General features: G+C 52.3%; 44 non-coding genes across 44 annotated transcripts; 27 read left to right on the forward strand and 17 right to left on the reverse strand.

The window, feature by feature from the left end:
* Positions 1-170: 170 nt before the first annotated feature.
* trnav-uac (transfer RNA valine (anticodon UAC)) lies at positions 171-243 on the forward strand. The gene has a single exon. It is a non-coding gene; the product is annotated as a tRNA-Val (tRNA).
* Positions 244-1138: 895 nt separating this feature from the next.
* trnav-uac (transfer RNA valine (anticodon UAC)) lies at positions 1139-1211 on the forward strand. Its single transcript has one exon. It is a non-coding gene; the product is annotated as a tRNA-Val (tRNA).
* A 270-nt stretch (positions 1212-1481) lies between these two features.
* trnaa-agc (transfer RNA alanine (anticodon AGC)) lies at positions 1482-1554 on the reverse strand. Its single transcript has one exon. It is a non-coding gene; the product is annotated as a tRNA-Ala (tRNA).
* A 552-nt stretch (positions 1555-2106) lies between these two features.
* trnav-uac (transfer RNA valine (anticodon UAC)) lies at positions 2107-2179 on the forward strand. The gene has a single exon. It is a non-coding gene; the product is annotated as a tRNA-Val (tRNA).
* A 270-nt stretch (positions 2180-2449) lies between these two features.
* Positions 2450-2522, reverse strand: trnaa-agc (transfer RNA alanine (anticodon AGC)). Its single transcript has one exon. It is a non-coding gene; the product is annotated as a tRNA-Ala (tRNA).
* Positions 2523-3074: 552 nt separating this feature from the next.
* Positions 3075-3147, forward strand: trnav-uac (transfer RNA valine (anticodon UAC)). The gene has a single exon. It is a non-coding gene; the product is annotated as a tRNA-Val (tRNA).
* An 895-nt stretch (positions 3148-4042) lies between these two features.
* trnav-uac (transfer RNA valine (anticodon UAC)) lies at positions 4043-4115 on the forward strand. Its single transcript has one exon. It is a non-coding gene; the product is annotated as a tRNA-Val (tRNA).
* An 895-nt stretch (positions 4116-5010) lies between these two features.
* trnav-uac (transfer RNA valine (anticodon UAC)) lies at positions 5011-5083 on the forward strand. Its single transcript has one exon. It is a non-coding gene; the product is annotated as a tRNA-Val (tRNA).
* A 270-nt stretch (positions 5084-5353) lies between these two features.
* Positions 5354-5426, reverse strand: trnaa-agc (transfer RNA alanine (anticodon AGC)). Its single transcript has one exon. It is a non-coding gene; the product is annotated as a tRNA-Ala (tRNA).
* Positions 5427-5978: 552 nt separating this feature from the next.
* trnav-uac (transfer RNA valine (anticodon UAC)) lies at positions 5979-6051 on the forward strand. The gene has a single exon. It is a non-coding gene; the product is annotated as a tRNA-Val (tRNA).
* An 895-nt stretch (positions 6052-6946) lies between these two features.
* Positions 6947-7019, forward strand: trnav-uac (transfer RNA valine (anticodon UAC)). Its single transcript has one exon. It is a non-coding gene; the product is annotated as a tRNA-Val (tRNA).
* Positions 7020-7289: 270 nt separating this feature from the next.
* On the reverse strand, positions 7290-7362 carry trnaa-agc (transfer RNA alanine (anticodon AGC)). The gene has a single exon. It is a non-coding gene; the product is annotated as a tRNA-Ala (tRNA).
* Positions 7363-7914: 552 nt separating this feature from the next.
* On the forward strand, positions 7915-7987 carry trnav-uac (transfer RNA valine (anticodon UAC)). The gene has a single exon. It is a non-coding gene; the product is annotated as a tRNA-Val (tRNA).
* Positions 7988-8257: 270 nt separating this feature from the next.
* trnaa-agc (transfer RNA alanine (anticodon AGC)) lies at positions 8258-8330 on the reverse strand. Its single transcript has one exon. It is a non-coding gene; the product is annotated as a tRNA-Ala (tRNA).
* Positions 8331-8882: 552 nt separating this feature from the next.
* trnav-uac (transfer RNA valine (anticodon UAC)) lies at positions 8883-8955 on the forward strand. The gene has a single exon. It is a non-coding gene; the product is annotated as a tRNA-Val (tRNA).
* Positions 8956-9225: 270 nt separating this feature from the next.
* Positions 9226-9298, reverse strand: trnaa-agc (transfer RNA alanine (anticodon AGC)). The gene has a single exon. It is a non-coding gene; the product is annotated as a tRNA-Ala (tRNA).
* A 552-nt stretch (positions 9299-9850) lies between these two features.
* trnav-uac (transfer RNA valine (anticodon UAC)) lies at positions 9851-9923 on the forward strand. The gene has a single exon. It is a non-coding gene; the product is annotated as a tRNA-Val (tRNA).
* Positions 9924-10818: 895 nt separating this feature from the next.
* Positions 10819-10891, forward strand: trnav-uac (transfer RNA valine (anticodon UAC)). Its single transcript has one exon. It is a non-coding gene; the product is annotated as a tRNA-Val (tRNA).
* Positions 10892-11161: 270 nt separating this feature from the next.
* Positions 11162-11234, reverse strand: trnaa-agc (transfer RNA alanine (anticodon AGC)). Its single transcript has one exon. It is a non-coding gene; the product is annotated as a tRNA-Ala (tRNA).
* A 552-nt stretch (positions 11235-11786) lies between these two features.
* On the forward strand, positions 11787-11859 carry trnav-uac (transfer RNA valine (anticodon UAC)). Its single transcript has one exon. It is a non-coding gene; the product is annotated as a tRNA-Val (tRNA).
* Positions 11860-12754: 895 nt separating this feature from the next.
* Positions 12755-12827, forward strand: trnav-uac (transfer RNA valine (anticodon UAC)). Its single transcript has one exon. It is a non-coding gene; the product is annotated as a tRNA-Val (tRNA).
* Positions 12828-13722: 895 nt separating this feature from the next.
* On the forward strand, positions 13723-13795 carry trnav-uac (transfer RNA valine (anticodon UAC)). The gene has a single exon. It is a non-coding gene; the product is annotated as a tRNA-Val (tRNA).
* An 895-nt stretch (positions 13796-14690) lies between these two features.
* On the forward strand, positions 14691-14763 carry trnav-uac (transfer RNA valine (anticodon UAC)). The gene has a single exon. It is a non-coding gene; the product is annotated as a tRNA-Val (tRNA).
* Positions 14764-15658: 895 nt separating this feature from the next.
* Positions 15659-15731, forward strand: trnav-uac (transfer RNA valine (anticodon UAC)). Its single transcript has one exon. It is a non-coding gene; the product is annotated as a tRNA-Val (tRNA).
* A 270-nt stretch (positions 15732-16001) lies between these two features.
* On the reverse strand, positions 16002-16074 carry trnaa-agc (transfer RNA alanine (anticodon AGC)). The gene has a single exon. It is a non-coding gene; the product is annotated as a tRNA-Ala (tRNA).
* Positions 16075-16626: 552 nt separating this feature from the next.
* On the forward strand, positions 16627-16699 carry trnav-uac (transfer RNA valine (anticodon UAC)). The gene has a single exon. It is a non-coding gene; the product is annotated as a tRNA-Val (tRNA).
* Positions 16700-16969: 270 nt separating this feature from the next.
* trnaa-agc (transfer RNA alanine (anticodon AGC)) lies at positions 16970-17042 on the reverse strand. Its single transcript has one exon. It is a non-coding gene; the product is annotated as a tRNA-Ala (tRNA).
* A 552-nt stretch (positions 17043-17594) lies between these two features.
* On the forward strand, positions 17595-17667 carry trnav-uac (transfer RNA valine (anticodon UAC)). The gene has a single exon. It is a non-coding gene; the product is annotated as a tRNA-Val (tRNA).
* A 270-nt stretch (positions 17668-17937) lies between these two features.
* trnaa-agc (transfer RNA alanine (anticodon AGC)) lies at positions 17938-18010 on the reverse strand. The gene has a single exon. It is a non-coding gene; the product is annotated as a tRNA-Ala (tRNA).
* Positions 18011-18562: 552 nt separating this feature from the next.
* Positions 18563-18635, forward strand: trnav-uac (transfer RNA valine (anticodon UAC)). Its single transcript has one exon. It is a non-coding gene; the product is annotated as a tRNA-Val (tRNA).
* A 115-nt stretch (positions 18636-18750) lies between these two features.
* Positions 18751-18824, forward strand: trnai-aau (transfer RNA isoleucine (anticodon AAU)). Its single transcript has one exon. It is a non-coding gene; the product is annotated as a tRNA-Ile (tRNA).
* An 81-nt stretch (positions 18825-18905) lies between these two features.
* trnaa-agc (transfer RNA alanine (anticodon AGC)) lies at positions 18906-18978 on the reverse strand. Its single transcript has one exon. It is a non-coding gene; the product is annotated as a tRNA-Ala (tRNA).
* A 552-nt stretch (positions 18979-19530) lies between these two features.
* On the forward strand, positions 19531-19603 carry trnav-uac (transfer RNA valine (anticodon UAC)). Its single transcript has one exon. It is a non-coding gene; the product is annotated as a tRNA-Val (tRNA).
* Positions 19604-19873: 270 nt separating this feature from the next.
* On the reverse strand, positions 19874-19946 carry trnaa-agc (transfer RNA alanine (anticodon AGC)). Its single transcript has one exon. It is a non-coding gene; the product is annotated as a tRNA-Ala (tRNA).
* A 552-nt stretch (positions 19947-20498) lies between these two features.
* trnav-uac (transfer RNA valine (anticodon UAC)) lies at positions 20499-20571 on the forward strand. Its single transcript has one exon. It is a non-coding gene; the product is annotated as a tRNA-Val (tRNA).
* Positions 20572-20841: 270 nt separating this feature from the next.
* Positions 20842-20914, reverse strand: trnaa-agc (transfer RNA alanine (anticodon AGC)). Its single transcript has one exon. It is a non-coding gene; the product is annotated as a tRNA-Ala (tRNA).
* A 552-nt stretch (positions 20915-21466) lies between these two features.
* trnav-uac (transfer RNA valine (anticodon UAC)) lies at positions 21467-21539 on the forward strand. Its single transcript has one exon. It is a non-coding gene; the product is annotated as a tRNA-Val (tRNA).
* A 270-nt stretch (positions 21540-21809) lies between these two features.
* Positions 21810-21882, reverse strand: trnaa-agc (transfer RNA alanine (anticodon AGC)). Its single transcript has one exon. It is a non-coding gene; the product is annotated as a tRNA-Ala (tRNA).
* A 552-nt stretch (positions 21883-22434) lies between these two features.
* Positions 22435-22507, forward strand: trnav-uac (transfer RNA valine (anticodon UAC)). Its single transcript has one exon. It is a non-coding gene; the product is annotated as a tRNA-Val (tRNA).
* A 270-nt stretch (positions 22508-22777) lies between these two features.
* On the reverse strand, positions 22778-22850 carry trnaa-agc (transfer RNA alanine (anticodon AGC)). Its single transcript has one exon. It is a non-coding gene; the product is annotated as a tRNA-Ala (tRNA).
* Positions 22851-23402: 552 nt separating this feature from the next.
* Positions 23403-23475, forward strand: trnav-uac (transfer RNA valine (anticodon UAC)). The gene has a single exon. It is a non-coding gene; the product is annotated as a tRNA-Val (tRNA).
* A 270-nt stretch (positions 23476-23745) lies between these two features.
* On the reverse strand, positions 23746-23818 carry trnaa-agc (transfer RNA alanine (anticodon AGC)). Its single transcript has one exon. It is a non-coding gene; the product is annotated as a tRNA-Ala (tRNA).
* A 552-nt stretch (positions 23819-24370) lies between these two features.
* On the forward strand, positions 24371-24443 carry trnav-uac (transfer RNA valine (anticodon UAC)). The gene has a single exon. It is a non-coding gene; the product is annotated as a tRNA-Val (tRNA).
* Positions 24444-24713: 270 nt separating this feature from the next.
* trnaa-agc (transfer RNA alanine (anticodon AGC)) lies at positions 24714-24786 on the reverse strand. Its single transcript has one exon. It is a non-coding gene; the product is annotated as a tRNA-Ala (tRNA).
* Between the last annotated feature and the right edge of the window lie 394 nt (positions 24787-25180).

Below are 25180 nucleotides of genomic sequence, written 5' to 3' on the forward strand. Positions count from 1 at the left end.
ACGTCGCTGATATGTATACGGCCAAGTCTTTAGGATGCAGAGTCCTGGCTCATGGTAAAGCGCAGGTGTATTTCACCATGTAAAGAATAGATTAGTACATCAGTCCAAAGTCAAGCTGTACTGGTCCCATGTGGTCTGTGGAGCTCAGGGTGCCTTGTGGAGCGCAGCTGGTTTCTGTAGTGTAGTGGTTATCACGTTCGCCTTACATGCGGAAGGTCCCCGGTTCGAAACCGGGCAGAAAAACGGGAGATCCTCTTCTGTTTTCCACAGCCCGAGCGAAATATTTCTTGCATCTACTTCAATCGCCGTCACTGGGAGCTCCTTTGTTGCTGCTGCTTGACGAATGCTTGGTCTCCGAGGCTGGTTAGCTCAGTTGGTTAGAGCGTGGTGCTAATAACGCCAAGGTCGCGGGTTCGATCCCCGTACGGGCCAAGAACGTTTTTGCACGTTAACCCAGCAAGCACCGTGGCCTCCGTTAGTCTCTTCGCGTGGACCTTGGATAAAAGCTCTTGCTGGAGAATGCGGGCATCGATCCCGCTACCTCTCGCATGCTAAGCGAGCGCTCTACCATTTGAGCGAATTCCCCTTTTGCCTTGTTGCACTTGTATCATTTCATGCAAAAGACATACCTGTCTCCAAAGCCCAGGGACTTTTTGGCTCACATGGTCCAAGGCTAAGAACGCCCAGTATGGTCGTCGTACGCACGAGCTGGCACACGCAAGCACGAGACCCTGGACGATGGACAGCTCATCCGGACGAGGCGCAGATGAATGCTTTAAAGGTCCATGGCTCAATCAAGATGCCTTAAAGTGTGGCCATAGGCAATGTCTCTGTGCCATTCTGGGCTGCTTCTGGACAAAGTGCATGCGGTCGCATTGGAAAACTGCCCTGCGATTGTGACTGCTGTCGGAGTAATGTGTTCAGCGCATCGGTGGAAAATCAAAGAAAGGGCCACTGCGCTAACGGCAACGTCGCTGATATGTATACGGCCAAGTCTTTAGGATGCAGAGTCCTGGCTCATGGTAAAGCGCAGGTGTATTTCACCATGTAAAGAATAGATTAGTACATCAGTCCAAAGTCAAGCTGTACTGGTCCCACGTGGTCTGTGGAGCTCAGGGTGCCTTGTGGAGCGCAGCTGGTTTCTGTAGTGTAGTGGTTATCACGTTCGCCTTACACGCGAAAGGTCCCCGGTTCGAAACCGGGCAGAAACACGGGAGATCCTCTTCTGTTTTCCACAGCCCGAGCGAAATATTTCTTGCATCTACTTCAATCGCCGTCACTGGGAGCTCCTTTGTTGCTCCTGCTTGACGAAAGCTTGTTCTCCGAGGCCGGTTAGCTCAGTTGGTTAGTGCGTGGTGCTAATAACGCCAAGGTCGCGGGTTCGATCCCCGTACGGGCCAAGAACGTTTTTGCACGTTAACCCAGCAAGCACCGTGGCCTCCGTCAGTCTCTTCGTGTGGACCTTGGATAAAAGCTCTTGCTGGAGAATGCGGGCATCGATCCCGCTACCTCTCGCATGCTAAGCGAGCGCTCTACCATTTGAGCTAATTCCCCTTTTGCATTGTTGCATTTGTATCATTTCATGCAAAAGACATACCTGTCTCCAAAGCCCAGGGACTTTTTGGCTCACATGGTCCAAGGCTAAGAACGCCCAGTATGGTCGTCGTACGCGCGAGCTGGCACACGCAAGCACGAGACCCTGGACGATGGACAGCTCATCCGGACGAGGCGCAGATGAATGCTTTAAAGGTCCATGGCTCAATCAAGATGCCTTAAAGTGTGGCCATAGGCAATGTCTCTGTGCTATTCTGGGCTGCTTCTGGACAAAGTGCATGCGGTCGCATTGGAAAACTGCCCTGCGATTGTGACTGCTGTCGGAGTAATGTGTTCAGCGCATCGGTGGAAAATCAAAGAAAGGGCCACTGCGCTACGGGCAACGTCGCTGATATGTATACGGCTAAGTCTTTAGGATGCAGAGTCCTGGCTCATGGTAAAGCGCAGGTGTATTTCACCATGTAAAGAATAGATTAGTACATCAGTCCAAAGTCAAGCTGTACTGGTCCCACGTGGTGTGTGGAGCTCAGGGTGCCTTGTGCAGCGCAGCCGGTTTCTGTAGTGTAGTGGTTATCACGTTCGCCTTACACGCGAAAGGTCCCCGTTTCGAAACCGGGCAGAAACACGGGAGATCCTCTTCTGTTTTCCACAGCCCGAGCGAAATATTTCTTGCATCTACTTCAATCGCCGTCACTGGGAGCTCCTTTGTTGCTCCTGCTTGACGAAAGCTTGGTCTCCGAGGCCGGTTAGCTCAGTTGGTTAGCGCGTGGTGCTAATAACGCCAAGGTCGCGGGTTCGATCCCCGTACGGGCCAAGAACGTTTTTGCACGTTAACCCAGCAAGCACCGTGGCCTCCGTCAGTCTCTTCGTGTGGACCTTGGATAAAAGCTCTTGCTGGAGAATGCGGGCATCGATCCCGCTACCTCTCGCATGCTAAGCGAGCGCTCTACCATTTGAGCTAATTCCCCTTTTGCATTGTTGCACTTGTATCATTTCATGCAAAAGACATACCTGTCTCCAAAGCCCAGGGACTTTTTGGCTCACATGGTCCAAGGCTAAGAACGCCCAGTATGGTCGTCGTACGTGCGAGCTGGCACACGCAAGCACGAGACCCTGGACGATGGACAGCTCATCCGGACGAGGCGCAGATGAATGCTTTAAAGGTCCATGGCTCAATCAAGATGCCTTAAAGTGTGGCCATAGGCAATGTCTCTGTGCTATTCTGGGCTGCTTCTGGACAAAGTGCATGCGGTCGCATTGGAAAACTGCCCTGCGATTGTGACTGCTGTCGGAGTAATGTGTTCAGCGCATCGGTGGAAAATCAAAGAAAGGGCCACTGCGCTACGGGCAACGTCGCTGATATGTATACGGCTAAGTCTTTAGGATGCAGAGTCCTGGCTCATGGTAAAGCGCAGGTGTATTTCACCATGTAAAGAATAGATTAGTACATCAGTCCAAAGTCAAGCTGTACTGGTCCCACGTGGTGTGTGGAGCTCAGGGTGCCTTGTGCAGCGCAGCCGGTTTCTGTAGTGTAGTGGTTATCACGTTCGCCTTACACGCGAAAGGTCCCCGTTTCGAAACCGGGCAGAAACACGGGAGATCCTCTTCTGTTTTCCACAGCCCGAGCGAAATATTTCTTGCATCTACTTCAATCGCCGTCACTGGGAGCTCCTTTGTTGCTCCTGCTTGACGAAAGCTTGGTCTCCGAGGCCGGTTAGCTCAGTTGGTTAGAGCGTGGTGCTAATAACGCCAAGGTCGCGGGTTCGATCCCCGTACGGGCTAAGAACGTTTTTGCACGTTAACCCAGCAAGCACCGTGGCCTCCGTCAGTCTCTTCGTGTGGACCTTGGATAAAAGCTCTTGCTGGAGAATGCGGGCATTGATCCCGCTACCTCTCGCATGCTAAGCGAGCGCTCTACCATTTGAGCTAATTCCCCTTTTGCATTGTTGCACTTGTATCATTTCATGCAAAAGACATACCTGTCTCCAAAGCCCAGGGACTTTTTGGCTCACATGGTCCAAGGCTAAGAACGCCCAGTATGGTCGTCATACGCGCGAGCTGGCACACGCAAGCACGAGACCCTGGACGATGGACAGCTCATCCGGACGAGGCGCAGATGAATGCTTTAAAGGTCCATGGCTCAATCAAGATGCCTTAAAGTGTGGCCATAGGCAATGTCTCTGTGCTATTCTGGGCTGCTTCTGGACAAAGTGCATGCGGTCGCATTGGAAAACTGCCCTGCGATTGTGACTGCTGTCGGAGTAATGTGTTCAGCGCATCGGTGGAAAATCAAAGAAAGGGCCACTGCGCTACGGGCAACGTCGCTGATATGTATACGGCTAAGTCTTTAGGATGCAGAGTCCTGGCTCATGGTAAAGCGCAGGTGTATTTAACCATGTAAAGAATAGATTAGTACATCAGTCCAAAGTCAAGCTGTACTGGTCCCATGTGGTCTGTGGAGCTCAGGGTGCCTTGTGGAGCGCAGCTGGTTTCTGTAGTGTAGTGGTTATCACGTTCGCCTTACACGCGAAAGGTCCCCGGTTCGAAACCGGGCAGAAACACGGGAGATCCTCTTCTGTCTTCCACAGCCCGAGCGAAATATTTCTTGCATCTACTTCAATCGCCGTCACTGGGAGCTCCTTTGTTGCTCCTGCTTGACGCTCGCTTGGTCTCCGAGGCCGGTTAGCTCAGTTGGTTAGAGCGTGGTGCTAATAACGCCAAGGTCGCGGGTTCGATCCCCGTACGGGCCAAGAACGTTTTTGCACGTTAACCCAGCAAGCACCGTGGCCTCCGTAAGTCTCTTCGCGTGGACCTTGGATAAAAGCACTTGCTGGAGAATGCAGGCATCGATCCTGCTACCTCTCGCATGCTAAGCGAGCGCTCTACCATTTGAGCTAATTCCCCTTTTGCTTTGTTGCACTTGTATCATTTCATGCAAAAGACATACCTGTCTCCAAAGCCCAGGGACTTTTTGGCTCACATGGTCCAAGGCTAAGAACGCCCAGTATGGTTGTCGTACGCGCGAGCTGGCACACGCAAGCACGAGACCCTGGACGATGGACAGCTCATCCGGACGAGGCGCAGATGAATGCTTTAAAGGTCCATGGCTCAATCAAGATGCCTTAAAGTGTGGCCATAGGCAATGTCTCTGTGCTATTCTGGGCTGCTTCTGGACAAAGTGCATGCGGTCGCATTGGAAAACTGCCCTGCGATTGTGACTGCTGTCGGAGTAATGTGTTCAGCGCATCGGTGGAAAATCAAAGAAAGGGCCACTGCGCTACGGGCAACGTCGCTGATATGTATACGGCTAAGTCTTTAGGATGCAGAGTCCTGGCTCATGGTAAAGCGCAGGTGTATTTCACCATGTAAAGAATAGATTAGTACATCAGTCCAAAGTCAAGCTGTACTGGTCCCACGTGGTGTGTGGAGCTCAGGGTGCCTTGTGCAGCTCAGCCGGTTTCTGTAGTGTAGTGGTTATCACGTTTGCCTTACACGCGAAAGGTCCCCGGTTCGAAACCGGGCAGAAACACGGGAGATCCTCTTCTGTTTTCCACAGCCCGAGCGAAATATTTCTTGCATCTACTTCAATCGCCGTCACTGGGAGCTCCTTTGTTGCTCCTGCTTGACGCTCGCTTGGTCTCCGAGGCCGGTTAGCTCAGTTGGTTAGAGCGTGGTGCTAATAACGCCAAGGTCGCGGGTTCGATCCCTGTACGGGCCAAGAACGTTTTTGCACGTTAACCCAGCAAGCACCGTGGCCTCCGTCAGTCTCTTCGCGTGGACCTTGGATAAAAGCTCTTGCTGGAGAATGCGGGCATCGATCCCGCTACCTCTCGCATGCTAAGCGAGCGCTCTACCATTTGAGCTAATTCCCCTTTTGCATTGTTGCACTTGTATCATTTCATGCAAAAGACATACCTGTCTCCAAAGCCCAGGGACTTTTTGGCTCACATGGTCCAAGGCTAAGAACGCCCAGTATGGTCGTCGTACGCGCGAGCTGGCACACGCAAGCACGAGACCCTGGACGATGGACAGCTCATCCGGACGAGGCGCAGATGAATGCTTTAAAGGTCCATGGCTCAATCAAGATGCCTTAAAGTGTGGCCATAGGCAATGTCTCTGTGCTATTCTGGGCTGCTTCTGGACAAAGTGCATGCGGTCGCATTGGAAAACTGCCCTGCGATTGTGACTGCTGTCGGAGTAATGTGTTCAGCGCATCGGTGGAAAATCAAAGAAAGGGCCACTGCGCTAACGGCAACGTCGCTGATATGTATACGGCCAAGTCTTTAGGATGCAGAGTCCTGGCTCATGGTAAAGCGCAGGTGTATTTCACCATGTAAAGAATAGATTAGTACATCAGTCCAAAGTCAAGCTGTACTGGTCCCACGTGGTCTGTGGAGCTCAGGGTGCCTTGTGGAGCGCAGCTGGTCTCTGTAGTGTAGTGGTTATCACGTTCGCCTTACACGCGAAAGGTCCCCGGTTCGAAACCGGGCAGAAATACGGGAGATCCTCTTCTGTTTTCCACAGCCCGAGCGAAATATTTCTTGCATCTACTTCAATCGCCGTCACTGGGAGCTCCTTTGTTGCTCCTGCTTGACGCTCGCTTGGTCTCCGAGGCCGGTTAGCTCAGTTGGTTAGAGCGTGGTGCTAATAACGCCAAGGTCGCGGGTTCGATCCCCGTACGGGCCAAGAACGTTTTTGCACGTTAACCCAGCAAGCACCGTGGCCTCCGTAAGTCTCTTCGCGTGGACCTTGGATAAAAGCACTTGCTGGAGAATGCGGGCATCGATCCTGCTACCTCTCGCATGCTAAGCGAGCGCTCTACCATTTGAGCTAATTCCCCTTTTGCCTTGTTGCACTTGTATCATTTCATGCAAAAGACATACCTGTCTCCAAAGCCCAGGGACTTTTTGGCTCACATGGTCCAAGGCTAAGAACGCCCAGTATGGTTGTCGTACGCGCGAGCTGGCACACGCAAGCACGAGACCCTGGACGATGGACAGCTCATCCGGACGAGGCGCAGATGAATGCTTTAAAGGTCCATGGCTCAATCAAGATGCCTTAAAGTGTGGCCATAGGCAATGTCTCTGTGCTATTCTGGGCTGCTTCTGGACAAAGTGCATGCGGTCGCATTGGAAAACTGCCCTGCGATTGTGACTGCTGTCGGAGTAATGTGTTCAGCGCATCGGTGGAAAATCAAAGAAAGGGCCACTGCGCTACGGGCAACGTCGCTGATATGTATACGGCTAAGTCTTTAGGATGCAGAGTCCTGGCTCATGGTAAAGCGCAGGTGTATTTCACCATGTAAAGAATAGATTAGTACATCAGTCCAAAGTCAAGCTGTACTGGTCCCACGTGGTGTGTGGAGCTCAGGGTGCCTTGTGCAGCTCAGCCGGTTTCTGTAGTGTAGTGGTTATCACGTTTGCCTTACACGCGAAAGGTCCCCGGTTCGAAACCGGGCAGAAACACGGGAGATCCTCTTCTGTTTTCCACAGCCCGAGCGAAATATTTCTTGCATCTACTTCAATCGCCGTCACTGGGAGCTCCTTTGTTGCTCCTACTTGACGCTAGCTTGGTCTCCGAGGCCGGTTAGCTCAGTTGGTTAGAGCGTGGTGCTAATAACGCCAAGGTCGCGGGTTCGATCCCTGTACGGGCCAAGAACGTTTTTGCACGTTAACCCAGCAAGCACCGTGGCCTCCGTCAGTCTCTTCGCGTGGACCTTGGATAAAAGCTCTTGCTGGAGAATGCGGGCATCGATCCCGCTACCTCTCGCATGCTAAGCGAGCGCTCTACCATTTGAGCTAATTCCCCTTTTGCATTGTTGCATTTGTATCATTTCATGCAAAAGACATACCTGTCTCCAAAGCCCAGGGACTTTTTGGCTCACATGGTCCAAGGCTAAGAACGCCCAGTATGGTCGTCGTACGCGCGAGCTGGCACACGCAAGCACGAGACCCTGGACGATGGACAGCTCATCCGGACGAGGCGCAGATGAATGCTTTAAAGGTCCATGGCTCAATCAAGATGCCTTAAAGTGTGGCCATAGGCAATGTCTCTGTGCTATTCTGGGCTGCTTCTGGACAAAGTGCATGCGGTCGCATTGGAAAACTGCCCTGCGATTGTGACTGCTGTCGGAGTAATGTGTTCAGCGCATCAGTGGAAAATCAAAGAAAGGGCCACTGCGCTACTGGCAACGTCGCTGATATGTATACGGCCAAGTCTTTAGGATGCAGAGTCCTGGCTCATGGTAAAGCGCAGGTGTATTTCACCATGTAAAGAATAGATTAGTACATCAGTCCAAAGTCAAGCTGTACTGGTCCCACGTGGTCTGTGGAGCTCAGGGTGCCTTGTGGAGCGCAGCCGGTTTCTGTAGTGTAGTGGTTATCACGTTCGCCTTACACGCGAAAGGTCCCCGGTTCGAAACCGGGCAGAAACACGGGAGATCCTCTTCTGTTTTCCACAGCCCGAGCGAAATATTTCTTGCATCTACTTCAATCGCCGTCACTGGGAGCTCCTTTGTTGCTCCTGCTTGACAAAAGCTTGGTCTCAGAGGCCGGTTAGCTCAGTTGGTTAGAGCGTGGTGCTAATAACGCCAAGGTCGCGGGTTCGATCCCCATACGGGCCAAGAACGTTTTTGCACGTTAACCCAGCAAGCACCGTGGCCTCCGTCAGTCTCTTCGCGTGGACCTTGGATAAAAGCTCTTGCTGGAGAATGCGGGCATCGATCCCGCTACCTCTCGCATGCTAAGCGAGCGCTCTACCATTTGAGCTAATTCCCCTTTTGCATTGTTGCACTTGTATCATTTCATGCAAAAGACATACCTGTCTCCAAAGCCCAGGGACTTTTTGGCTCACATGGTCCAAGGCTAAGAACGCCCAGTATGGTCGTCGTACGCGCGAGCTGGCACACGCAAGCACGAGACCCTGGACGATGGACAGCTCATCCGGACGAGGCGCAGATGAATGCTTTAAAGGTCCATGGCTCAATCAAGATGCCTTAAAGTGTGGCCATATGCAATGTCTCTGTGCTATTCTGGGTTGCTTCTGGACAAAGTGCATGCGGTCACATTGGAAAACTGCCCTGCGATTGTGACTGCTGTCGGAGTAATGTGTTCAGCGCATCGGTGGAAAATCAAAGAAAGGGCCACTGCGCTACGGGCAACGTCGCTGATATGTATACGGCCAAGTCTTTAGGATGCAGAGTCCTGGCTCATGGTAAAGCGCAGGTGTATTTCACCATGTAAAGACTAGATTAGTACATCAGTCCAAAGTCAAGCTGTACTGGTCCCACGTGGTGTGTGGAGCTCAGGGTGCCTTGTGCAGCTCAGCCGGTTTCTGTAGTGTAGTGGTTATCACGTTCGCCTTACACGCGAAAGGTCCCCGGTTCGAAACCGGGCAGAAACACGGGAGATCCTCTTCTGTTTTCCACAGCCCGAGCGAAATATTTCTTGCATCTACTTCAATCGCCGTCACTGGGAGCTCCTTTGTTGCTCCTGCTTGACGAAAGCTTGGTCTCCGAGGCCGGTTAGCTCAGTTGGTTAGAGCGTGGTGCTAATAACGCCAAGGTCGCGGGTTCGATCCCCGTACGGGCCAAGAGCGTTTTTGCACGTTAACCCAGCAAGCACCGTGGCCTCCGTCAGTCTCTTCGCGTGGACCTTGGATAAAAGCTCTTGCTGGAGAATGCGGGCATCGATCCCGCTACCTCTCGCATGCTAAGCGAGCGCTCTACCATTTGAGCTAATTCCCCTTTTGCATTGTTGCACTTGTATCATTTCATGCAAAAGACATACCTGTCTCCAAAGCCCAGGGACTTTTTGGCTCACATGGTCCAAGGCTAAGAACGCCCAGTATGGTTGTCGTACGCGCGAGCTGGCACACGCAAGCACGAGACCCTGGACGATGGACAGCTCATCCGGACGAGGCGCAGATGAATGCTTTAAAGGTCCATGGCTCAATCAAGATGCCTTAAAGTGTGGCCATAGGCAATGTCTCTGTGCTATTCTGGGCTGCTTCTGGACAAAGTGCATGCGGTCGCATTGGAAAACTGCCCTGCGATTGTGACTGCTGTCGGAGTAATGTGTTCAGCGCATCGGTGGAAAATCAAAGAAAGGGCCACTGCGCTAACGGCAACGTCGCTGATATGTATACGGCCAAGTCTTTAGGATGCAGAGTCCTGGCTCATGGTAAAGCGCAGGTGTATTTCACCATGTAAAGAATAGATTAGTACATCAGTCCAAAGTCAAGCTGTACTGGTCCCACGTGGTCTGTGGAGCTCAGGGTGCCTTGTGGAGCGCAGCTGGTCTCTGTAGTGTAGTGGTTATCACGTTCGCCTTACACGCGAAAGGTCCCCGGTTCGAAACCGGGCAGAAATACGGGAGATCCTCTTCTGTTTTCCACAGCCCGAGCGAAATATTTCTTGCATCTACTTCAATCGCCGTCACTGGGAGCTCCTTTGTTGCTCCTGCTTGACGCACGCTTGGTCTCCGAGGCCGGTTAGCTCAGTTGGTTAGAGCGTGGTGCTAATAACGCCAAGGTCGCGGGTTCGATCCCCGTACGGGCCAAGAACGTTTTTGCACGTTAACCCAGCAAGCACCGTGGCCTCCGTAAGTCTCTTCGCGTGGACCTTGGATAAAAGCACTTGCTGGAGAATGCGGGCATCGATCCTGCTACCTCTCGCATGCTAAGCGAGCGCTCTACCATTTGAGCTAATTCCCCTTTTGCCTTGTTGCACTTGTATCATTTCATGCAAAAGACATACCTGTCTCCAAAGCCCAGGGACTTTTTGGCTCACATGGTCCAAGGCTAAGAACGCCCAGTATGGTTGTCGTACGCGCGAGCTGGCACACGCAAGCACGAGACCCTGGACGATGGACAGCTCATCCGGACGAGGCGCAGATGAATGCTTTAAAGGTCCATGGCTCAATCAAGATGCCTTAAAGTGTGGCCATAGGCAATGTCTCTGTGCTATTCTGGGCTGCTTCTGGACAAAGTGCATGCGGTCGCATTGGAAAACTGCCCTGCGATTGTGACTGCTGTCGGAGTAATGTGTTCAGCGCATCGGTGGAAAATCAAAGAAAGGGCCACTGCGCTACGGGCAACGTCGCTGATATGTATACGGCTAAGTCTTTAGGATGCAGAGTCCTGGCTCATGGTAAAGCGCAGGTGTATTTCACCATGTAAAGAATAGATTAGTACATCAGTCCAAAGTCAAGCTGTACTGGTCCCACGTGGTGTGTGGAGCTCAGGGTGCCTTGTGCAGCTCAGCCGGTTTCTGTAGTGTAGTGGTTATCACGTTTGCCTTACACGCGAAAGGTCCCCGGTTCGAAACCGGGCAGAAACACGGGAGATCCTCTTCTGTTTTCCACAGCCCGAGCGAAATATTTCTTGCATCTACTTCAATCGCCGTCACTGGGAGCTCCTTTGTTGCTCCTGCTTGACGCTCGCTTGGTCTCCGAGGCCGGTTAGCTCAGTTGGTTAGAGCGTGGTGCTAATAACGCCAAGGTCGCGGGTTCGATCCCTGTACGGGCCAAGAACGTTTTTGCACGTTAACCCAGCAAGCACCGTGGCCTCCGTCAGTCTCTTCGCGTGGACCTTGGATAAAAGCTCTTGCTGGAGAATGCGGGCATCGATCCCGCTACCTCTCGCATGCTAAGCGAGCGCTCTACCATTTGAGCTAATTCCCCTTTTGCATTGTTGCATTTGTATCATTTCATGCAAAAGACATACCTGTCTCCAAAGCCCAGGGACTTTTTGGCTCACATGGTCCAAGGCTAAGAACGCCCAGTATGGTCGTCGTACGCGCGAGCTGGCACACGCAAGCACGAGACCCTGGACGATGGACAGCTCATCCGGACGAGGCGCAGATGAATGCTTTAAAGGTCCATGGCTCAATCAAGATGCCTTAAAGTGTGGCCATAGGCAATGTCTCTGTGCTATTCTGGGCTGCTTCTGGACAAAGTGCATGCGGTCGCATTGGAAAACTGCCCTGCGATTGTGACTGCTGTCGGAGTAATGTGTTCAGCGCATCGGTGGAAAATCAAAGAAAGGGCCACTGCGCTAACGGCAACGTCGCTGATATGTATATGGCCAAGTCTTTAGGATGCAGAGTCCTGGCTCATGGTAAAGCGCAGGTGTATTTCACCATGTAAAGAATAGATTAGTACATCAGTCCAAAGTCAAGCTGTACTGGTCCCACGTGGTCTGTGGAGCTCAGGGTGCCTTGTGGAGCGCAGCTGGTCTCTGTAGTGTAGTGGTTATCACGTTCGCCTTACACGCGAAAGGTCCCCGGTTCGAAACCGGGCAGAAATACGGGAGATCCTCTTCTGTTTTCCACAGCCCGAGCGAAATATTTCTTGCATCTACTTCAATCGCCGTCACTGGGAGCTCCTTTGTTGCTCCTGCTTGACGCTCGCTTGGTCTCCGAGGCCGGTTAGCTCAGTTGGTTAGAGCGTGGTGCTAATAACGCCAAGGTCGCGGGTTCGATCCCCGTACGGGCCAAGAACGTTTTTGCACGTTAACCCAGCAAGCACCGTGGCCTCCGTAAGTCTCTTCGCGTGGACCTTGGATAAAAGCACTTGCTGGAGAATGCGGGCATCGATCCTGCTACCTCTCGCATGCTAAGCGAGCGCTCTACCATTTGAGCTAATTCCCCTTTTGCCTTGTTGCACTTGTATCATTTCATGCAAAAGACATACCTGTCTCCAAAGCCCAGGGACTTTTTGGCTCACATGGTCCAAGGCTAAGAACGCCCAGTATGGTTGTCGTACGCGCGAGCTGGCACACGCAAGCACGAGACCCTGGACGATGGACAGCTCATCCGGACGAGGCGCAGATGAATGCTTTAAAGGTCCATGGCTCAATCAAGATGCCTTAAAGTGTGGCCATAGGCAATGTCTCTGTGCTATTCTGGGCTGCTTCTGGACAAAGTGCATGCGGTCGCATTGGAAAACTGCCCTGCGATTGTGACTGCTGTCGGAGTAATGTGTTCAGCGCATCGGTGGAAAATCAAAGAAAGGGCCACTGCGCTAATGGCAACGTCGCTGATATGTATATGGCCAAGTCTTTAGGATGCAGAGTCCTGGCTCATGGTAAAGCGCAGGTGTATTTCACCATGTAAAGAATAGATTAGTACATCAGTCCAAAGTCAAGCTGTACTGGTCCCACGTGGTCTGTGGAGCTCAGGGTGCCTTGTGGAGCGCAGCTGGTCTCTGTAGTGTAGTGGTTATCACGTTCGCCTTACACGCGAAAGGTCCCCGGTTCGAAACCGGGCAGAAATACGGGAGATCCTCTTCTGTTTTCCACAGCCCGAGCGAAATATTTCTTGCATCTACTTCAATCGCCGTCACTGGGAGCTCCTTTGTTGCTCCTGCTTGACGCTCGCTTGGTCTCCGAGGCCGGTTAGCTCAGTTGGTTAGAGCGTGGTGCTAATAACGCCAAGGTCGCGGGTTCGATCCCCGTACGGGCCAAGAACGTTTTTGCACGTTAACCCAGCAAGCACCGTGGCCTCCGTAAGTCTCTTCGCGTGGACCTTGGATAAAAGCACTTGCTGGAGAATGCGGGCATCGATCCTGCTACCTCTCGCATGCTAAGCGAGCGCTCTACCATTTGAGCTAATTCCCCTTTTGCATTGTTGCATTTGTATCATTTCATGCAAAAGACATACCTGTCTCCAAAGCCCAGGGACTTTTTGGCTCACATGGTCCAAGGCTAAGAACGCCCAGTATGGTCGTCGTACGCGCGAGCTGGCACACGCAAGCACGAGACCCTGGACGATGGACAGCTCATCCGGACGAGGCGCAGATGAATGCTTTAAAGGTCCATGGCTCAATCAAGATGCCTTAAAGTGTGGCCATAGGCAATGTCTCTGTGCTATTCTGGGCTGCTTCTGGACAAAGTGCATGCGGTCGCATTGGAAAACTGCCCTGCGATTGTGACTGCTGTCGGAGTAATGTGTTCAGCGCATCGGTGGAAAATCAAAGAAAGGGCCACTGCGCTAACGGCAACGTCGCTGATATGTATATGGCCAAGTCTTTAGGATGCAGAGTCCTGGCTCATGGTAAAGCGCAGGTGTATTTCACCATGTAAAGAATAGATTAGTACATCAGTCCAAAGTCAAGCTGTACTGGTCCCACGTGGTCTGTGGAGCTCAGGGTGCCTTGTGGAGCGCAGCTGGTCTCTGTAGTGTAGTGGTTATCACGTTCGCCTTACACGCGAAAGGTCCCCGGTTCGAAACCGGGCAGAAATACGGGAGATCCTCTTCTGTTTTCCACAGCCCGAGCGAAATATTTCTTGCATCTACTTCAATCGCCGTCACTGGGAGCTCCTTTGTTGCTCCTGCTTGACGCTCGCTTGGTCTCCGAGGCCGGTTAGCTCAGTTGGTTAGAGCGTGGTGCTAATAACGCCAAGGTCGCGGGTTCGATCCCCGTACGGGCCAAGAACGTTTTTGCACGTTAACCCAGCAAGCACCGTGGCCTCCGTAAGTCTCTTCGCGTGGACCTTGGATAAAAGCACTTGCTGGAGAATGCGGGCATCGATCCTGCTACCTCTCGCATGCTAAGCGAGCGCTCTACCATTTGAGCTAATTCCCCTTTTGCCTTGTTGCACTTGTATCATTTCATGCAAAAGACATACCTGTCTCCAAAGCCCAGGGACTTTTTGGCTCACATGGTCCAAGGCTAAGAACGCCCAGTATGGTTGTCGTACGCGCGAGCTGGCACACGCAAGCACGAGACCCTGGACGATGGACAGCTCATCCGGACGAGGCGCAGATGAATGCTTTAAAGGTCCATGGCTCAATCAAGATGCCTTAAAGTGTGGCCATAGGCAATGTCTCTGTGCTATTCTGGGCTGCTTCTGGACAAAGTGCATGCGGTCGCATTGGAAAACTGCCCTGCGATTGTGACTGCTGTCGGAGTAATGTGTTCAGCGCATCGGTGGAAAATCAAAGAAAGGGCCACTGCGCTAATGGCAACGTCGCTGATATGTATATGGCCAAGTCTTTAGGATGCAGAGTCCTGGCTCATGGTAAAGCGCAGGTGTATTTCACCATGTAAAGAATAGATTAGTACATCAGTCCAAAGTCAAGCTGTACTGGTCCCACGTGGTCTGTGGAGCTCAGGGTGCCTTGTGGAGCGCAGCTGGTCTCTGTAGTGTAGTGGTTATCACGTTCGCCTTACACGCGAAAGGTCCCCGGTTCGAAACCGGGCAGAAATACGGGAGATCCTCTTCTGTTTTCCACAGCCCGAGCGAAATATTTCTTGCATCTACTTCAATCGCCGTCACTGGGAGCTCCTTTGTTGCTCCTGCTTGACGCTCGCTTGGTCTCCGAGGCCGGTTAGCTCAGTTGGTTAGAGCGTGGTGCTAATAACGCCAAGGTCGCGGGTTCGATCCCCGTACGGGCCAAGAACGTTTTTGCACGTTAACCCAGCAAGCACCGTGGCCTCCGTAAGTCTCTTCGCGTGGACCTTGGATAAAAGCACTTGCTGGAGAATGCGGGCATCGATCCTGCTACCTCTCGCATGCTAAGCGAGCGCTCTACCATTTGAGCTAATTCCCCTTTTGCCTTGTTGCACTTGTATCATTTCATGCAAAAGACATACCTGTCTCCAAAGCCCAGGGACTTTTTGGCTCACATGGTCCAAGGCTAAGAACGCCCAGTATGGTCGTCGTACGCGCGAGCTGGCACACGCAAGCACGAGACCCTGGACGATGGACAGCTCATCCGGACGAGGCGCAGATGAATGCTTTAAAGGTCCATGGCTCAATCAAGATGCCTTAAAGTGTGGCCATAGGCAATGTCTCTGTGCTATTCTGGGCTGCTTCTGGACAAAGTGCATGCGGTCGCATTGGAAAACTGCCCTGCGATTGTGACTGCTGTCGGAGTAATGTGTTCAGCGCATCGGTGGAAAATCAAAGAAAGGGCCACTGCGCTACGGGCAACGTCGCTGATATGTATACGGCTAAGTCTTTAGGATGCAGAGTCCTGGCTCATGGTAAAGCGCAGGTGTATTTCACCATGTAAAGAATAGATTAGTACATCAGTCCAAAGTCAAGCTGTACTGGTCCCACGTGGTGTGTGGAGCTCAGGGTGCCTTGTGCAGCTCAGCCGGTTTCTGTAGTGTAGTGGTTATCACGTTCGCCTTACACGCGAAAGGTCCCCGGTTCGAAACCGGGCAGAAACACGGGAGATCCTCTTCTGTTTTCCACAGCCCGAGCGAAATATTTCTTGCATCTACTTCAATCGCCGTCACTGGGAGCTCCTTTGTTGCTCCTGCTTGACGAAAGCTTGGTCTCCGAGGCCGGTTAGCTCAGTTGGTTAGAGCGTGGTGCTAATAACGCCAAGGTCGCGGGTTCGATCCCCGTACGGGCCAAGAACGTTTTTGCACGTTAACCCAGCAAGCACCGTGGCCTCCGTCAGTCTCTTCGCGTGGACCTTGGATAAAAGCTCTTGCTGGAGAATGCGGGCATCGATCCCGCTACCTCTCGCATGCTAAGCGAGCGCTCTACCATTTGAGCTAATTCCCCTTTTGCATTGTTGCACTTGTATCATTTCATGCAAAAGACATACCTGTCTCCAAAGCCCAGGGACTTTTTGGCTCACATGGTCCAAGGCTAAGAACGCCCAGTATGGTCGTCGTACGCGCGAGCTGGCACACGCAAGCACGAGACCCTGGACGATGGACAGCTCATCCGGACGAGGCGCAGATGAATGCTTTAAAGGTCCATGGCTCAATCAAGATGCCTTAAAGTGTGGCCATAGGCAATGTCTCTGTGCTATTCTGGGCTGCTTCTGGACAAAGTGCATGCGGTCGCATTGGAAAACTGCCCTGCGATTGTGACTGCTGTCGGAGTAATGTGTTCAGCGCATCAGTGGAAAATCAAAGAAAGGGCCACTGCGCTACTGGCAACGTCGCTGATATGTATACGGCCAAGTCTTTAGGATGCAGAGTCCTGGCTCATGGTAAAGCGCAGGTGTATTTCACCATGTAAAGAATAGATTAGTACATCAGTCCAAAGTCAAGCTGTACTGGTCCCACGTGGTCTGTGGAGCTCAGGGTGCCTTGTGGAGCGCAGCCGGTTTCTGTAGTGTAGTGGTTATCACGTTCGCCTTACACGCGAAAGGTCCCCGGTTCGAAACCGGGCAGAAACACGGGAGATCCTCTTCTGTTTTCCACAGCCCGAGCGAAATATTTCTTGCATCTACTTCAATCGCCGTCACTGGGAGCTCCTTTGTTGCTCCTGCTTGACGAAAGCTTGGTCTCAGAGGCCGGTTAGCTCAGTTGGTTAGAGCGTGGTGCTAATAACGCCAAGGTCGCGGGTTCGATCCCCGTACGGGCCAAGAACGTTTTTGCACGTTAACCCAGCAAGCACCGTGGCCTCCGTCAGTCTCTTCGCGTGGACCTTGGATAAAAGCTCTTGCTGGAGAATGCGGGCATCGATCCCGCTACCTCTCGCATGCTAAGCGAGCGCTCTACCATTTGAGCTAATTCCCCTTTTGCATTGTTGCACTTGTATCATTTCATGCAAAAGACATACCTGTCTCCAAAGCCCAGGGACTTTTTGGCTCACATGGTCCAAGGCTAAGAACGCCCAGTATGGTCGTCGTACGCGCGAGCTGGCACACGCAAGCACGAGACCCTGGACGATGGACAGCTCATCCGGACGAGGCGCAGATGAATGCTTTAAAGGTCCATGGCTCAATCAAGATGCCTTAAAGTGTGGCCATATGCAATGTCTCTGTGCTATTCTGGGCTGCTTCTGGACAAAGTGCATGCGGTCACATTGGAAAACTGCCCTGCGATTGTGACTGCTGTCGGAGTAATGTGTTCAGCGCATCGGTGGAAAATCAAAGAAAGGGCCACTGCGCTACGGGCAACGTCGCTGATATGTATACGGCCAAGTCTTTAGGATGCAGAGTCCTGGCTCATGGTAAAGCGCAGGTGTATTTCACCATGTAAAGACTAGATTAGTACATCAGTCCAAAGTCAAGCTGTACTGGTCCCACGTGGTGTGTGGAGCTCAGGGTGCCTTGTGGAGCGCAGCTGGTTTCTGTAGTGTAGTGGTTATCACGTTCGCCTTACATGCGAAAGGTCCCCGGTTCGAAACCGGGCAGAAACACGGGAGATCCTCTTCAGTTTTCCACAGCCCGAGCGAAATATTCCTTGCATCTACTTCAATCGCCGTCACTGGGAGCTCCTTTGTTGATCCTGCTTGACGAACACTTGGTCTCCGAGGCCGGTTAGCTCAGTTGGTTAGAGCGTGGTGCTAATAACGCCAAGGTCGCGGGTTCGATCCCCGTACGGGCCAAGAACGTTTTTGCACGTTAACCCAGCAAGCACCGTGGCCTCCGTCAGTCTCTTCGCGTGGACCTTGGATAAAAGCTCTTGCTGGAGAATGCGGGCATCGATCCCGCTACCTCTCGCATGCTAAGCGAGCGCTCTACCATTTGAGCTAATTCCCCTTTTGCATTGTTGCACTTGTATCATTTCATGCAAAAGACATACCTGTCTCCAAAGCCCAGGGACTTTTTGGCTCACATGGTCCAAGGCTAAGAACGCCCAGTATGGTCGTCGTACGCGCGAGCTGGCACACGCAAGCACGAGACCCTGGACGATGGACAGCTCATCCGGACGAGGCGCAGATGAATGCTTTAAAGGTCCATGGCTCAATCAAGATGCCTTAAAGTGTGGCCATATGCAATGTCTCTGTGCTATTCTGGGCTGCTTCTGGACAAAGTGCATGCGGTCACATTGGAAAACTGCCCTGCGATTGTGACTGCTGTCGGAGTAATGTGTTCAGCGCATCGGTGGAAAATCAAAGAAAGGGCCACTGCGCTACGGGCAACGTCGCTGATATGTATACGGCCAAGTCTTTAGGATGCAGAGTCCTGGCTCATGGTAAAGCGCAGGTGTATTTCACCATGTAAAGACTAGATTAGTACATCAGTCCAAAGTCAAGCTGTACTGGTCCCACGTGGTGTGTGGAGCTCAGGGTGCCTTGTGGAGCGCAGCTGGTTTCTGTAGTGTAGTGGTTATCACGTTCGCCTTACATGCGAAAGGTCCCCGGTTCGAAACCGGGCAGAAACACGGGAGATCCTCTTCAGTTTTCCACAGCCCGAGCGAAATATTCCTTGCATCTACTTCAATCGCCGTCACTGGGAGCTCCTTTGTTGATCCTGCTTGACGAACACTTGGTCTCCGAGGCCGGTTAGCTCAGTTGGTTAGAGCGTGGTGCTAATAACGCCAAGGTCACGGGTTCGATCCCCGTACGGGCCAAGAACGTTTTTGCACGTTAACCCAGCAAGCACCGTGGCCTCCGTCAGTCTCTTCGCGTGGACCTTGGATAAAAGCTCTTGCTGGAGAATGCGGGCATCGATCCCGCTACCTCTCGCATGCTAAGCGAGCGCTCTACCATTTGAGCTAATTCCCCTTTTGCATTGTTGCACTTGTATCATTTCATGCAAAAGACATACCTGTCTCCAAAGCCCAGGGACTTTTTGGCTCACATGGTCCAAGGCTAAGAACGCCCAGTATGGTCGTCGTACGCGCGAGCTGGCACACGCAAGCACGAGACCCTGGACGATGGACAGCTCATCCGGACGAGGCGCAGATGAATGCTTTAAAGGTCCATGGCTCAATCAAGATGCCTTAAAGTGTGGCCATAGGCAATGTCTCTGTGCTATTCTGGGCTGCTTCTGGACAAAGTGCATGCGGTCGCATTGGAAAACTGCCCTGCGATTGTGACTGCTGTCGGAGTAATGTGTTCAGCGCATCGGTGGAAAATCAAAGAAAGGGCCACTGCGCTACGGGCAACGTCGCTGATATGTATACGGCCAAGTCTTTAGGATGCAGAGTCCTGGCTCATGGTAAAGCGCAGGTGTATTTCACCATGTAAAGAATAGATTAGTACATCAGTCCAAAGTCAAGCTGTACTGGTCCCACGTGGTGTGTGGAGCTCAGGGTGCCTTGTGGAGCGCAGCTGGTTTCTGTAGTGTAGTGGTTATCACGTTCGCCTTACACGCGAAAGGTCCCCGGTTCGAAACCGGGCAGAAACACGGGAGATCCTCTTCAGTTTTCCACAGCCCGAGCGAAATATTTCTTGCATCTACTTCAATCGCCGTCACTGGGAGCTCCTTTGTTGCTCCTGCTTGACGAAAGCTTGGTCTCAGAGGCCGGTTAGCTCAGTTGGTTAGAGCGTGGTGCTAATAACGCCAAGGTCGCGGGTTCGATCCCCGTACGGGCCAAGAACGTTTTTGCACGTTAACCCAGCAAGCACCGTGGCCTCCGTCAGTCTCTTCGCGTGGACCTTGGATAAAAGCTCTTGCTGGAGAATGCGGGCATCGATCCCGCTACCTCTCGCATGCTAAGCGAGCGCTCTACCATTTGAGCTAATTCCCCTTTTGCATTGTTGCACTTGTATCATTTCATGCAAAAGACATACCTGTCTCCAAAGCCCAGGGACTTTTTGGCTCACATGGTCCAAGGCTAAGAACGCCCAGTATGGTCGTCGTACGCGCGAGCTGGCACACGCAAGCACGAGACCCTGGACGATGGACAGCTCATCCGGACGAGGCGCAGATGAATGCTTTAAAGGTCCATGGCTCAATCAAGATGCCTTAAAGTGTGGCCATATGCAATGTCTCTGTGCTATTCTGGGCTGCTTCTGGACAAAGTGCATGCGGTCACATTGGAAAACTGCCCTGCGATTGTGACTGCTGTCGGAGTAATGTGTTCAGCGCATCGGTGGAAAATCAAAGAAAGGGCCACTGCGCTACGGGCAACGTCGCTGATATGTATACGGCCAAGTCTTTAGGATGCAGAGTCCTGGCTCATGGTAAAGCGCAGGTGTATTTCACCATGTAAAGACTAGATTAGTACATCAGTCCAAAGTCAAGCTGTACTGGTCCCACGTGGTGTGTGGAGCTCAGGGTGCCTTGTGGAGCGCAGCTGGTTTCTGTAGTGTAGTGGTTATCACGTTCGCCTTACATGCGAAAGGTCCCCGGTTCGAAACCGGGCAGAAACACGGGAGATCCTCTTCAGTTTTCCACAGCCCGAGCGAAATATTCCTTGCATCTACTTCAATCGCCGTCACTGGGAGCTCCTTTGTTGATCCTGCTTGACGAACACTTGGTCTCCGAGGCCGGTTAGCTCAGTTGGTTAGAGCGTGGTGCTAATAACGCCAAGGTCGCGGGTTCGATCCCCGTACGGGCCAAGAACGTTTTTGCACGTTAACCCAGCAAGCACCGTGGCCTCCGTCAGTCTCTTCGCGTGGACCTTGGATAAAAGCTCTTGCTGGAGAATGCGGGCATCGATCCCGCTACCTCTCGCATGCTAAGCGAGCGCTCTACCATTTGAGCTAATTCCCCTTTTGCATTGTTGCACTTGTATCATTTCATGCAAAAGACATACCTGTCTCCAAAGCCCAGGGACTTTTTGGCTCACATGGTCCAAGGCTAAGAACGCCCAGTATGGTCGTCGTACGCGCGAGCTGGCACACGCAAGCACGAGACCCTGGACGATGGACAGCTCATCCGGACGAGGCGCAGATGAATGCTTTAAAGGTCCATGGCTCAATCAAGATGCCTTAAAGTGTGGCCATAGGCAATGTCTCTGTGCTATTCTGGGCTGCTTCTGGACAAAGTGCATGCGGTCGCATTGGAAAACTGCCCTGCGATTGTGACTGCTGTCGGAGTAATGTGTTCAGCGCATCGGTGGAAAATCAAAGAAAGGGCCACTGCGCTACGGGCAACGTCGCTGATATGTATACGGCCAAGTCTTTAGGATGCAGAGTCCTGGCTCATGGTAAAGCGCAGGTGTATTTCACCATGTAAAGAATAGATTAGTACATCAGTCCAAAGTCAAGCTGTACTGGTCCCACGTGGTGTGTGGAGCTCAGGGTGCCTTGTGGAGCGCAGCTGGTTTCTGTAGTGTAGTGGTTATCACGTTCGCCTTACACGCGAAAGGTCCCCGGTTCGAAACCGGGCAGAAACACGGGAGATCCTCTTCAGTTTTCCACAGCCCGAGCGAAATATTTCTTGCATCTACTTCAATCGCCGTCACTGGGAGCTCCTTTGTTGCTCCTGCTTGACGAAAGCTTGGTCTCAGAGGCCGGTTAGCTCAGTTGGTTAGAGCGTGGTGCTAATAACGCCAAGGTCGCGGGTTCGATCCCCGTACGGGCCAAGAACGTTTTTGCACGTTAACCCAGCAAGCACCGTGGCCTCCGTCAGTCTCTTCGCGTGGACCTTGGATAAAAGCTCTTGCTGGAGAATGCGGGCATCGATCCCGCTACCTCTCGCATGCTAAGCGAGCGCTCTACCATTTGAGCTAATTCCCCTTTTGCATTGTTGCACTTGTATCATTTCATGCAAAAGACATACCTGTCTCCAAAGCCCAGGGACTTTTTGGCTCACATGGTCCAAGGCTAAGAACGCCCAGTATGGTCGTCGTACGCGCGAGCTGGCACACGCAAGCACGAGACCCTGGACGATGGACAGCTCATCCGGACGAGGCGCAGATGAATGCTTTAAAGGTCCATGGCTCAATCAAGATGCCTTAAAGTGTGGCCATATGCAATGTCTCTGTGCTATTCTGGGCTGCTTCTGGACAAAGTGCATGCGGTCACATTGGAAAACTGCCCTGCGATTGTGACTGCTGTCGGAGTAATGTGTTCAGCGCATCGGTGGAAAATCAAAGAAAGGGCCACTGCGCTACGGGCAACGTCGCTGATATGTATACGGCCAAGTCTTTAGGATGCAGAGTCCTGGCTCATGGTAAAGCGCAGGTGTATTTCACCATGTAAAGACTAGATTAGTACATCAGTCCAAAGTCAAGCTGTACTGGTCCCACGTGGTGTGTGGAGCTCAGGGTGCCTTGTGGAGCACAGCTGGTTTCTGTAGTGTAGTGGTTATCACGTTCGCCTTACATGCGAAAGGTCCCCGGTTCGAAACCGGGCAGAAACACGGGAGATCCTCTTCAGTTTTCCACAGCCCGAGCGAAATATTTCTTGCATCTACTTCAATCGCCGTCACTGGGAGCTCCTTTGTTGCTCCTGCTTGACGAAAGCTTGGTCTCAGAGGCCGGTTAGCTCAGTTGGTTAGAGCGTGGTGCTAATAACGCCAAGGTCGCGGGTTCGATCCCCGTACGGGCCAAGAACGTTTTTGCACGTTAACCCAGCAAGCACCGTGGCCTCCGTCAGTCTCTTCGCGTGGACCTTGGATAAAAGCTCTTGCTGGAGAATGCGGGCATCGATCCCGCTACCTCTCGCATGCTAAGCGAGCGCTCTACCATTTGAGCTAATTCCCCTTTTGCATTGTTGCACTTGTATCATTTCATGCAAAAGACATACCTGTCTCCAAAGCCCAGGGACTTTTTGGCTCACATGGTCCAAGGCTAAGAACGCCCAGTATGGTCGTCGTACGCGCGAGCTGGCACACGCAAGCACGAGACCCTGGACGATGGACAGCTCATCCGGACGAGGCGCAGATGAATGCTTTAAAGGTCCATGGCTCAATCAAGATGCCTTAAAGTGTGGCCATATGCAATGTCTCTGTGCTATTCTGGGCTGCTTCTGGACAAAGTGCATGCGGTCACATTGGAAAACTGCCCTGCGATTGTGACTGCTGTCGGAGTAATGTGTTCAGCGCATCGGTGGAAAATCAAAGAAAGGGCCACTGCGCTACGGGCAACGTCGCTGATATGTATACGGCCAAGTCTTTAGGATGCAGAGTCCTGGCTCATGGTAAAGCGCAGGTGTATTTCACCATGTAAAGACTAGATTAGTACATCAGTCCAAAGTCAAGCTGTACTGGTCCCACGTGGTGTGTGGAGCTCAGGGTGCCTTGTGGAGCACAGCTGGTTTCTGTAGTGTAGTGGTTATCACGTTCGCCTTACATGCGAAAGGTCCCCGGTTCGAAACCGGGCAGAAACACGGGAGATCCTCTTCAGTTTTCCACAGCCCGAGCGAAATATTCCTTGCATCTACTTCAATCGCCGTCACTGGGAGCTCCTTTGTTGATCCTGCTTGACGAACACTTGGTCTCCGAGGCCGGTTAGCTCAGTTGGTTAGAGCGTGGTGCTAATAACGCCAAGGTCGCGGGTTCGATCCCCGTACGGGCCAAGAACGTTTTTGCACGTTAACCCAGCAAGCACCGTGGCCTCCGTCAGTCTCTTCGCGTGGACCTTGGATAAAAGCTCTTGCTGGAGAATGCGGGCATCGATCCCGCTACCTCTCGCATGCTAAGCGAGCGCTCTACCATTTGAGCTAATTCCCCTTTTGCATTGTTGCACTTGTATCATTTCATGCAAAAGACATACCTGTCTCCAAAGCCCAGGGACTTTTTGGCTCACATGGTCCAAGGCTAAGAACGCCCAGTATGGTCGTCGTACGCGCGAGCTGGCACACGCAAGCACGAGACCCTGGACGATGGACAGCTCATCCGGACGAGGCGCAGATGAATGCTTTAAAGGTCCATGGCTCAATCAAGATGCCTTAAAGTGTGGCCATAGGCAATGTCTCTGTGCTATTCTGGGCTGCTTCTGGACAAAGTGCATGCGGTCGCATTGGAAAACTGCCCTGCGATTGTGACTGCTGTCGGAGTAATGTGTTCAGCGCATCGGTGGAAAATCAAAGAAAGGGCCACTGCGCTACGGGCAACGTCGCTGATATGTATACGGCCAAGTCTTTAGGATGCAGAGTCCTGGCTCATGGTAAAGCGCAGGTGTATTTCACCATGTAAAGAATAGATTAGTACATCAGTCCAAAGTCAAGCTGTACTGGTCCCACGTGGTGTGTGGAGCTCAGGGTGCCTTGTGGAGAGCAGCTGGTTTCTGTAGTGTAGTGGTTATCACGTTCGCCTTACACGCGAAAGGTCCCCGGTTCGAAACCGGGCAGAAACACGGGAGATCCTCTTCAGTTTTCCACAGCCCGAGCGAAATATTTCTTGCATCTACTTCAATCGCCGTCACTGGGAGCTCCTTTGTTGATCCTGCTTGACGAACACTTGGTCTCCGAGGCCGGTTAGCTCAGTTGGTTAGAGCGTGGTGCTAATAACGCCAAGGTCGCGGGTACGATCCCCGTACGGGCCAAGAACGTTTTTGCACGTTAACCCAGCAAGCACCGTGGCCTCCGTCAGTCTCTTCGCGTGGACCTTGGATAAAAGCTCTTGCTGGAGAATGCGGGCATCGATCCCGCTACCTCTCGCATGCTAAGCGAGCGCTCTACCATTTGAGCTAATTCCCCTTTTGCATTGTTGCACTTGTATCATTTCATGCAAAAGACATACCTGTCTCCAAAGCCCAGGGACTTTTTGGCTCACATGGTCCAAGGCTAAGAACGCCCAGTATGGTCGTCGTACGCGCGAGCTGGCACACGCAAGCACGAGACCCTGGACGATGGACAGCTCATCCGGACGAGGCGCAGATGAATGCTTTAAAGGTCCATGGCTCAATCAAGATGCCTTAAAGTGTGGCCATAGGCAATGTCTCTGTGCTACTCTGGGCTGCTTCTGGACAAAGTGCATGCGGTCGCATTGGAAAACTGCCCTGCGATTGTGACTGCTGTCGGAGTAATGTGTTCAGCGCATCGGTGGAAAATCAAAGAAAGGGCCACTGCGCTACGGGCAACGTCGCTGATA

This window comes from Hoplias malabaricus, chromosome 15, assembly GCF_029633855.1.
Source record: "Hoplias malabaricus isolate fHopMal1 chromosome 15, fHopMal1.hap1, whole genome shotgun sequence".
NCBI classification, from domain to species: Eukaryota; Metazoa; Chordata; class Actinopteri; order Characiformes; family Erythrinidae; genus Hoplias; species Hoplias malabaricus.